This window comes from Daphnia carinata, chromosome 8 (assembly GCF_022539665.2).
Source record: "Daphnia carinata strain CSIRO-1 chromosome 8, CSIRO_AGI_Dcar_HiC_V3, whole genome shotgun sequence".
Classification (NCBI taxonomy): domain Eukaryota; kingdom Metazoa; phylum Arthropoda; class Branchiopoda; order Diplostraca; family Daphniidae; genus Daphnia; species Daphnia carinata.
This window is the reverse complement of record NC_081338.1, coordinates 1,716,706-1,727,811: the sequence shown is the minus strand read 5'-3', so window position 1 is coordinate 1,727,811 and position 11,106 is coordinate 1,716,706.

Genomic DNA, 11,106 nt, shown 5'->3' with positions numbered 1-11,106 from the left:
TCGGCTGCTATCACAGTTTTTATTCGACATCAATATTGGACTGTTTGAAATGGGTTGCATGTAATTTCAGGATGTATTTGAAACGTCTGGTGTATTATTATTTCCACTGCAGCCTACATAATAAACAGCGCATAAAATCGGAATCCAAAACATAAAAACAGAATATATAAGTTTGAATAGTTCATACTACCATTGTTTGTTCCTAACTCTATTTCCCTAGTACTGCGTAAATTCTTGCCATTGCCAGCTAATAAAGGTGAAGAATCACGCAATGAGGATGCCGAGCGCCTAACTAGTGTGTAAGCGGAACTGCTGGGAATACTGAAAGAAAAGATTTTTTGTTTTCTTAATTATGTTCATGTTACTTAGTTACCTAGCATGTTCATTACGTATAAGGCACAAACCTTTTGAAGAAAGAATCCACACGGTGACATAGAAAACAAGGAAGCTGATGAAAGATCCAGTCTTTCTAGTGAATTCCCTAGGTATACATGCCCTTTTTATTTCTAATCGATAGCTAATCGTTTCTAGCAAAGTTCTAGACAGCCTATTTCCAGAGGAACACGAATCCATGTCAGAAGCAATTTCCGAGTTACATCTAAATCTATTAAATGCATCGGATCATTCGGAAAATCAAAAACCATGTCAATATCAATATTTTCCAAAGTTGAGTTACCATTGTAATGCTCTTCATAAATGTGGTTGGGAAAAGAATAATTAGTTCGAAGAGATGAGTCATTTTCTTAAAAAACATCCTTCCTTCATAACCATCCTGTAGGATACACCTTGAACACCCAAAATACGCCGTGTGACCTTTAATATTGTCACGTGGATTCGGGGGACATCCACGTGTTAACGATGGACACGGAGAGTACGAGGACATCCACGTGCCGGGGACGCCTCGTGCATCAGCCCCTCAACCCTTTCCTCTGCTTTCACTTCCGTAAGGTCAAGTAGAGTTATCTACTTGACCATCGTATCGGAATAGCTTACCCCTTCCCAAGCGCTTTCTAATCGACGGTCACGTAGAGGTTACCTACGTGACCATCTTCTTTCTACTTCCCGCGTCACCCTTGGCGGGTAACGATCTTTCCTTTAAATAGGAGAGCCTACGAGTGACACGGGGCTCTCAGTAGACAGTTGGATTTGGAGTGTTGAGTGTGGCAGAATCAATACATCGGGTCCAAAAGCGCTGTAGAGTCAGTTATTTAGTGAATTACGGCAGTAGCCGTCATAATTGGTGGAGAAGCAGGTCGATCCCCTAAATAAACTTAGTAATTTTGATTCCGTGTTGATCAATCGCACTTCCCGTAGATTCGTTGTTTTCTGTGCATCACATTTTTTCGTTTACCGCAAACTGGTACGAGCGGTGGCCAGCAAGGCGGAAGTTGTTCGTTGGGAAGTGTCCCATTCGAGACTATTTGGGTTCTCCAGTGTCGCGTCGATTGATGAGTAAGCAGTCAGGGAGATATCCTACGTGCGACCGGGCGCCAAGCAGACGGTTACATCCGGAACTATTCGATCAATCTGAACTGGTGGAAGTGCCTAATAGTAGTGTCATTGTTGATTTAACACCTCCCACACGTGACAGTGCGACAGTGCCTATAGAAGACGTTCGTGGGGTAGAGCTTGCAGTAACCAGTGAACCACGAATCTCGACCCCAGAACAACCTCGACTCAATTTTTACACACGGCCCAACAACATGGCGGTAAGCGTACAAAAATTTATAGCTCCGCCGATTCTTTCGGCAAGCCCGGGGGAAGACCGTATGGATTGGCTAGAACGTTTCGAGCTAGTGGCAGCTTACAATCGATGGTCGGATGCAGACCAAGCTCGGAATTTTGTTATGTATTTGGAAGGGGCAGCCAGAAAGTGGTTTCTGGTGCATCCTCACCCTGACCACTGGGAGGATCTTCCGTCCCGTCCGAACCCCGAAGACCCAACGCGGCCCAATCTGCCAGCAGCGACAGGGCTAAAAGCTCAATTCATAGCGGCCTTTCGACAAGCTAATTTCACGCTAGTGCAGGAGAGCAAGCTTCGTCAACGAGTACAGGGCGTAGAGGAAGACATAGTGTCGTATTTTTACGACGTAACTAATATGTGCAGGTTGGTAAACCCGACAGTGTCACAGGAACATCAGCTAGAACATCTATACTGCGGTCTAAAACCATCGTTATTGCAAAAAATTTACCCACATAAGCCGGCTTTTACGGCTTACTTTCTAGAACTGGCCAAGTTACACACGGAGGCCATGGCTCTCGCGAACCAGAAAGTGTGGGCTCAATCTTTGATGGCACTAGCTGAGGAGCCGGAAAATACGAAACTGAACAAGAAGGTGACTCAACCGACATTAACAGCAGAAATTACGAGTGTGCTGCAACAACTAAACGAGACAGTGAAGCAGCTACACTTATCTACAGGACCAGCATTCCAAATGACAAAAATGGGTCAAAATAAAATCAGTAATAATGGATTCGACAGAAATAGAAGGATGACCGAAGGAAGAAACGTATGCGGATTTTGTTCAAAAATAGGCCACCTTGACTATAGATGCTTCCAGAACCCAGCGTCAGCATTATACAAAGGCCCAAGACAGAATCAGATGAGGCAGCAGGGCGAACAACAACATGTCAGGCAAGGACAGTATCATCAGTCGGAAAGACACAAGCAAGCAGGAACGGTGAACAGTGTGACATTACATTCCAATGCAGAAGAATTACCGAACTTGGACCAGCAATTTTATGTTAACAAGATTAACATGCCTAACAAAACGGACCAGGGAGCGGCACAGACAACGCAACCATTGTCAACACAGGAAGATCAAGGTGGCGAAGAGGCAAGCGGGATTAAAAGACAAAAGTTGGAGGAGAAGGTACCAATACTATTGTCGGACATATCCCGTTTAATCAAAATGACGGTGGGATGTGGAGACATCACAGCGACGGCAGTGGTGGACACGGGTGCAGCAGTAAGCGTCATATCGCCAAGATTGTTGGGGCGCACACAGTATGTGATGGAGGATTGGAGCGGCCCGGATATTGTATTAGCGAATTGTTCAAAAGTGACGCCACTAGGAGCATCCCGGGTAACAATAACCCATAAAAACACAACAGGTCAAGGAAGGGCAGTAATTATGGAGATGGACGGAATCGAGTTGTTGCTGGGTAATGATTTTTTAAAGCAATTCGGAAAACTTCAAATTGAATACACCGGTGATACAACGCGAGTGACATTGGGAGAACTACCGTTTAAAGATGATCACGATCAAGAAGAGAGCCGTCAGGTTCGCAATAAAATTAGTAGCACAACTAGTTACATGATTCCGGCATTTTCGGTGATAACAGTAAACACGAGTCCTGACGAGAACAGCCCATCAACTGGTTTGTTCTCTCCTTCGACAGAGTTGTTGGCATCTAAAAGGCTATCGACAGGTCACGCTATTCTGGCGGCAGATTCGAAGTGCATACCAGTGGCCAATTTATCGGCTGTGCCAGTGTGGCTAAAGGAAGGATCAACTTTGGGAACGTTACAGCCATATACAAATGAGATAGTGAGGTGTGAGTGGGAGGAGCATCCACAAGAAAAGGACGGAAAAATCAAAGGCAAGCTGACATTGGAGGAGAAAAACCGATTGGATAATTTAGAACAACAAATTAATGGTGAATTAACAGACGAAAATCGAAAATCGCTACTAACACTACTTAAAGGACACCTATCGTGCTTCGCAAAGGATGACAAAGATATTGGAATTTGTACGACAGCAGAACATCAAATCAATATCAAAGAGGGAGCGCTGCCGGTATATCAACGACCAAATGCAAGCGCGTGGAAAGCGCGGAAAATCATACAAGGATTATCAGAAGACATGATAAAAGCTGGCATCATAGAAAGATCAGAGAGCCCCTGGGCAGCACCAGTGGTACTGTTTAAGAAAAAGGATGGATCATGGCGGTTTTGTGTAGACTATCGGGGATTAAATGAAGTCACAGTTAGAGATGTATATCCCCTACCCCGTATCAACGATATTCTAAGCAAACTGGAAGGTGCGGAATATTTTTCCATAATGGATTTACAATCAGGATATCATCAACTCCCATTGCGGAAGGAAGACAGAGAAAAAACGGCATTTATCACAGCAGACGGATTATATCAATTCAAAGTCCTGCCATTCGGACTAACGAATGGGCCCAGTGCCTTTCAACGGGCAATGGACGTCATTTTGGGAGGACTGCGTTGGAATTTATGTCTAGTTTACCTAGATGACGTAGTGGTGTATGCACCAGATTTTCAAACTCACGTGCATCGCTTACATTTGGTATTATCGTGCTTAGCCAAAGCAGGGCTTAAACTGAAAGGAAACAAATGCCAATTCGCAATGACGACGTTGAAAGTCCTAGGACACGTGGTTTCTAAACAAGGCATATCACCAGGTCCGGAGAAAATCGCAGCAGTAGCAGACTTCGCAGAGTGCAACGAAGGTAAAACATTAGTAGAAAAAATCAGACGCGTCCAAAGCTTTGTCGGGCTGTGTTCGTACTACAGACGCCACATAAAAAATTTCGCCAAATTAGCTCAACCTTTGACGAGATTAACCAAGAAAGGTACACCTTTCATTTGGGAAGAAGCCCAGCGAACAAGTTTCATAAAACTGAAACAACTGTTAACAGCGGCCCCGATATCGGCTCACCCAGATTATGAAGCACCGATGATGATCATGATGGACGCGTGTGGATACGGCATTGGGGCGGTATTGTCACAGTCCAAGGACGGAAAAGAACAGCATTGGCTTACGCCAGTCGGCTGATGTCGAAAGCAGAAGTGAACTATTCGATTACTGAAAAAGAATGCCTGGCTCTCATCTGGGGTTTGAAAAAATTTAGAAGTTTTGTGTGGGGCTGCAAAGTAGTAATTGTGACCGACCATGAAGCTCTCTGCTGGCTAAGGACAAAGAAGGATCTAGCAGGGCGACTAGCGCGCTGGAGTTTTTGTCTGCTAGAATATGACGTAGAGATCAGATATAGGAATGGTAAACTACATTCCAACGCGGACTGCCTGTCTCGCCACCCAATTCCCATCACAGAAACAGAGACAGAGGATCGGTGCATAGCCATCGGAGCACTGCAATATGACCAAGCAGACTTTATGTCAACAGACACATTATTGGATCTGACACAGAAACAACGTGGAGTAAGCAAATGGAGAAAACTTATTGAAAAACTGGAATCACAAAGATCGGCCGGAAGGTTTTCTTTTCACTGGATGAAGGTAAATTGTATAAAAAGAAAACGAAATGGGGAAAACAATGGCTACGATTATGTGTCCCCCCTGAGTATAGCCACATGGTGTTAACAGCATGTCATAATGACCCGTATTCAGGACATATGGGAAGCCAGAAAACGCTACAGAAAATTACGCACCGTTTTTTTTGGGAGGACATGGAGAAAAACGTGATGGAGTACGTCAGATCATGCCCACAGTGTCCAACACGGAAAAGCCCAAAACTCATTCCAGGTGGGATGCTGCAATATATCAAAGTAGCCAGACCGTTCCAAAACGTGGGGGTGGACCTCCTAGGACCGTTTACGTTATCGGATTCAGGGAATAAAATGATTATCGTAGCAGTGGATTATTTAACAAAATGGGTGGAATTGAAAGCTTTGCCATCGGGCAAGGCAGAAGAAGTCACTAGATTTCTGGTGGAATACATTGCACTACGTCATGGAATGCCTGAAGCCATAATGACGGATCGGGGCAAATGCTTCCTAGCGGAGGTTACGCAAACCATGTTTCAAAAGTTGGGAATCAGGCATAAGACAACATCAAGTTACCATCCGCAAGCAAATGGACAGGTGGAACGTATGAACCACACTTTAGCCACAATGATGTCAATGTACGTCTCAAACGACCAAAAGAACTGGGATGAACTATTGCAGCACATTTGTTTCGCGTATAACACAGCACGTCAAGAATCCACGAGATTTTCGCCATTTTTCCTATTATACGGTAGAGAACCAGTACTCCCAATAGACTTATTAATAGGAGCCCAACCAAATCCACGACTGTCAGCGGACTTGGCGAAAAAGACATATGTTGAACAACTAATGAGTGACTTGTCAATCTCAAGAGACGTCGTGCGTACACGATTACAGCACGTACAAGAGAAACAAAAACGGCATTATGATGCACATCACCGCATGGTAACATTTCAGGCGGGAGATATGGTACTGGTATACAAGCCAATAAGGAAAAAAGGACGTTCGGATAAACTACTACATCGATGGATAGGCCCTTACGAAGTTCTACGTCAAACCACGCCAGTTAACTACGAAGTTCAACCAAAAAGAAAAGGCAGCAAAACAGAAATTGTTCATGTCGTCAGTATGAAGTTATTTCATTAAACGAGCACACTTCAGGAAGGATTTCAACAAAGATCGTCAGCGGATAACGCCCAGATGAAACATCAGGAAAACGGGAATGAATTAGCGAACACCGAAGACAAAACAACCGAGGTAATAGAGAATGAGGAGGAAGAAGAAATGTCCAGGCAGAACAACCCAAATGATCAAGCAAACCACTCTATGGAACAGACCCAAGACCCATACCCAAGAGAGGGGCCTTATACGGCCATTACGGAATCGGCGCAAACCCGATTTTTTCAGGGCAGGGCTAGTTCAACTACTGATTATAATGGTACTTGGGTGCACATGCAGTACCTCAGCAATGGTGGTCAGGGACACAATAATATTTAAAGAACAATCGGGTATTGCAATCAGCGAATCATCATGGACAGTGGCCACGGATGTAATTCTGCAAGATGCAGAGAAGGCTGTTACGATAGTAGAAAAACACTTGGATGAATTGTCTTTACTGGCGGCGAAACATAGAAAGGACGGTGTGACACTTGAAAAAGAAGGCGGACACGCGGCATGGAGGGACACCACAAGTTTCATGACAGCAAATAAAATAGAAAATAAGGTACTATTACTGGGCAGAACATTAAACATATCCAAAACAAGATTGACGACATGTGCGATGACCCTGACAGGAGCAGCTCGAGCGAAAAGAGGAGTGATAGATTTAGGTGGCACGGCACTTAAGTGGTTATTTGGTGTCGCCACTCGGGCGGATTTGGTAGAACTAAACAAGAAAATTCATGCAATGGAAGGCCAGAATCAAGAAATATTTCATGTCCTCGACCAACACGCATCGATCATAAACGAGAGCCTGCAACTGACACGATCTAATTTAGCATTGCTGCAGGAACTACACCAACAGTCTATGATACTTCAAAAGAGAGCGGATGACATTTTGGACCACATTCAGGCGTATGAATTAGCGCACATATAACAAGAACAATACTTCGCAGAGTTAGACTCGATGTTCGAATCATTGGAGCAAGTGATCGGAGGATTACAACAACAAATTGGGGACTGGGAAATAGGATTAGCAACCATGGCAAACGGACACTTACCACTGCAAATCTTCCCACCTACAAAACTTGAGCGAGCGGTAAAAGAGATAAACAAACATTTACTATTGGGCTGGACGATACCGGCAGATGACTTATGGGTCATCTATCGGGAAGCACGGGTGTCGGTCGCAGCTACCCAGAATAAGTTCCGCCTCTTTATAGAAATCCCCATTTACGACCACGCACAACACTTTAATTTGTTTAAAAACACACAATTTGTTTAAGCTAGTTAAATTAACAAAACCAACCGCCAACGGCACACACGGCGTACGAGTAACTAACTTACCAGACTTTTTGGCGATAACGGCCGATTTAGACACGTTTGTCGAGTTGTCAAACAACGAAATCAGTAACTTTCGGCGACTGGATAAACAACTCTGCAAATTTCATACGGGATTCTCAAAAAGGGGCAAAAGGAAATCGTGTGCGATTGCGCTGTTTAACAACGAGGAAGCACAAATCAGGTCTTATTGCCAGAAACAATTTATACAGTGGAATGGCCCGGAAGTAGCCTACCTAGGCCAAAACCAATGGGCATTTTCAGCAATAGGTCCACACAACGTGGTTTTTTCATGCCCCCCGGACAGTAAGCAAGTACCATCCCAACGTCTACAGTTACCGGCAGTAGGATACTTTGAAGTCCCACAAGGATGCACAGCTCGCACGGAGGATTGGATATTTCCAGCAAGCCTGGAAGGTACCACAACAGCCGCAGCCATATCAATTCAGATGCCAGACCTACCGGAGTTCCGTCCAAACATCACAAGTTCAAAAACGGCAACGGTTATACGTTTTACGTCATCAAACGCATCACACCTCGACAAGTTGAGCAGCATGTTACTACAGCAAGAAAAACTGGAAGCACTAGCGACGTTGACACATAACCAGATTTTGACCCTGCTGGATGCGCCGCCAACGCCAAGCCATACGGTCTATCCGTATGAATGGATAATAGCATTTATGATCATACTACTCAGCGTATCCGGGTTGGCAGGATTTACACTACGGCTCGCACAACGCTTAGACTCTCACATCAAGGAATGGCATGCGGTTGTACGAGACAATGAATTACACACTACGTGGTGCGGCCGCGGAGGAACGACTTATTCGGACACAAGACACGGACCTTTGAACACGAAGACAACATACGTTACATTTTTTCTTATTTACTATTACCTTTTCGCTATTACTATAATCTTTATATGCTATGGCAATCGGTGGCGATCGCCTTCAAACGGGGGGACCTGTCACGTGGATTCGGAGGACATCCACGTGTTAACGATGGACACGGAGTGTACAAGGACATCCACGTGCCGGGGACGCCTCGTGCATCAGCCCCTCAACCCTTTCCTCCGCTTTCACTTCCGTAAGGTCAAGTAGAGTTATCTACTTGACCATCGTATCGGAATAGCTTACCCCTTCCTATGCGCTTTCTAATCGACGGTCACGTAGAGATTATCTACGTGACCATCTTCTTTCTACTTCCCGCGTCACCCTTGGCGGGTAACGATCTTTCCTTTAAATAGGAGAGCCTACGAGTGACACGGGGCTCTCAGTAGACAGTTGGATTTGGAGTGTTGAGTGTGGCAGAATCAATACATCGGGTCCAAAAGCGCTGTAGAGTCAGTTATTTAGTGAATTACGGCAGTAGCCGTCACAATATTTAATATATATGAACGAGCAGGTATGTTGCATATGAAAGATGATACGCGAAAGCTATGATGACGGCCCTTCAATGAAAATCCACTATCCGTAAGAGTTCCTGTTTCGGTAACAAAAACAGCAACATAGTCGTGACAGAAAAAAGGGCTTTGCACTGCCATGGTAAAGGCCAATCAAAGACACATGTCTGTATTTTCCGTTACTAATTATTCCCAGCATAGGCCAAAATTGCTCCCCACTACTTTTGGAAATAGGAAGCTCATCTAAATTTTCAAAAATTTCAACTGTTTGCGGAATGTGTCGTCGATTAATACAAAGCAAAAATATTTCATTCCCTTTTTGTATTCTAAGTGGTAATAATTTCCTGGAGGATAATTTTTTACCGGAACCTTACGAGGTGTCTTTATCAATGATCGGCAGTATTTCGGAAAGTTCGAGCCCCATGAAAATAAACGAAAACCTGATAAGAGAGCGTCAACCGCATTTTGATTAATTCCTTAGGTAACTGCACATACACCAAATAATCGCGAAAGTTGGGAACCCACACCAAGTCACCGACATCAGAAGAATTACTTGAATGAACAGCAACCACAGCTGAATCATCATTAAGTTCCCGGATATATTCGATATCTTATTGCATTCGTTTCCTCTTATTATGTCTAGCCCTAAGTTAATATTATTTGAAGCTATGGTAAATAAAATCGACAGCACAACGTTAAAAATCCAGTTGAGAAGCGAAATTGTCATTTGGCTTTCCCAATGAGGAGGATGATGACTTCTGTTGGTGCGTTCTTAAACATTTTCGTATCTCGAATGTACTCTTGTGCATACTATCCATCTTTGTGCGAATCGCCGTATTTTTACTATTTTTGAGAAGCGCGTTCAAGATGACCGGGCTTCTGTGGTGAACGGCGACCATCAAAGCCGTTTCGGATCTTGGTAGGAATCTCCTGTTGGCATCAACTTCCCGCCTTGGGGCACACGCAGTTATAGTAATTACCTAATTGTTAAACTGAGCTGCATAGTGTAACACAGTTTCTGTTGGATGACCTGATTGATTCATGACTAATGTTTTCCAAAGAAAGCTTATGCTCTCTCTAGTTAAAAGCAATGGCTACCATATCAGTGGTTGCCTTCGATGCAATACCAAGTGCGCAACTTAAATAAAACCTGAACAAACGTAGTAGTTGTGTGTTGTTAGTTGAGGCAGCCCGGTGTGTTATCATTTGGCCATCTTCTAAAATATCAGGGTCTGCTCTAAATTCTAGTAATACATCCGTTACGTCAAGACGTCCTTTCACTACACTCCCATGCAAGGGAGTTTTTCCAATTGTAAAAGAGCATTTCAAAATTTTTCTTTTTTTTCTCCTTCCATTCTTTTTCTACCTTCTTCTGTGAAACGAATTCGCGGATCCAATTGTAATTTTTTAGCCAGGACTGTCCTACAGTTTCCGTTCTTATCCTTCCTGCCCTTCTATTAGATAAAATTGGTACTGCCATCATCCTGCAATTATTGCACTGCGTATTGGCTCCAGTTTTTCTCCTGACTCGTCGTCAGGGTGCTTCCCTTCTGTTTCTCTTTGCTGATCCACTTTGAATGCCAGATTGTATTGGAATATGTATTTTTTTTCATGCTCAGTTTTTTGGTTTCCCTCTTCTGATAAAGTAAATTCAATGTGCTTTCAGTGCAGCCACTGTATTTTATTCCATGGTCTTCACATATCCTAAAGTTTGTTCTTAGGTAATATTGCTGTAGTTGTTGCTGTCCGACTCTTTTTCCACTTTAATGTTGATCGCCAACAAATTTGGCATACCGTTGATGCTATTGTCGCTGAATGCCATTTTGTTACGTTCGTTGCTATTTCGAATAAAATTCATCTGATGATGTTTTAAATACAGCAGAGAATTCATTCCATTTAGTCAAACATTGCCACTTTCATCGCATTCTTATCTTTTTTGTCGCATTAGCGTT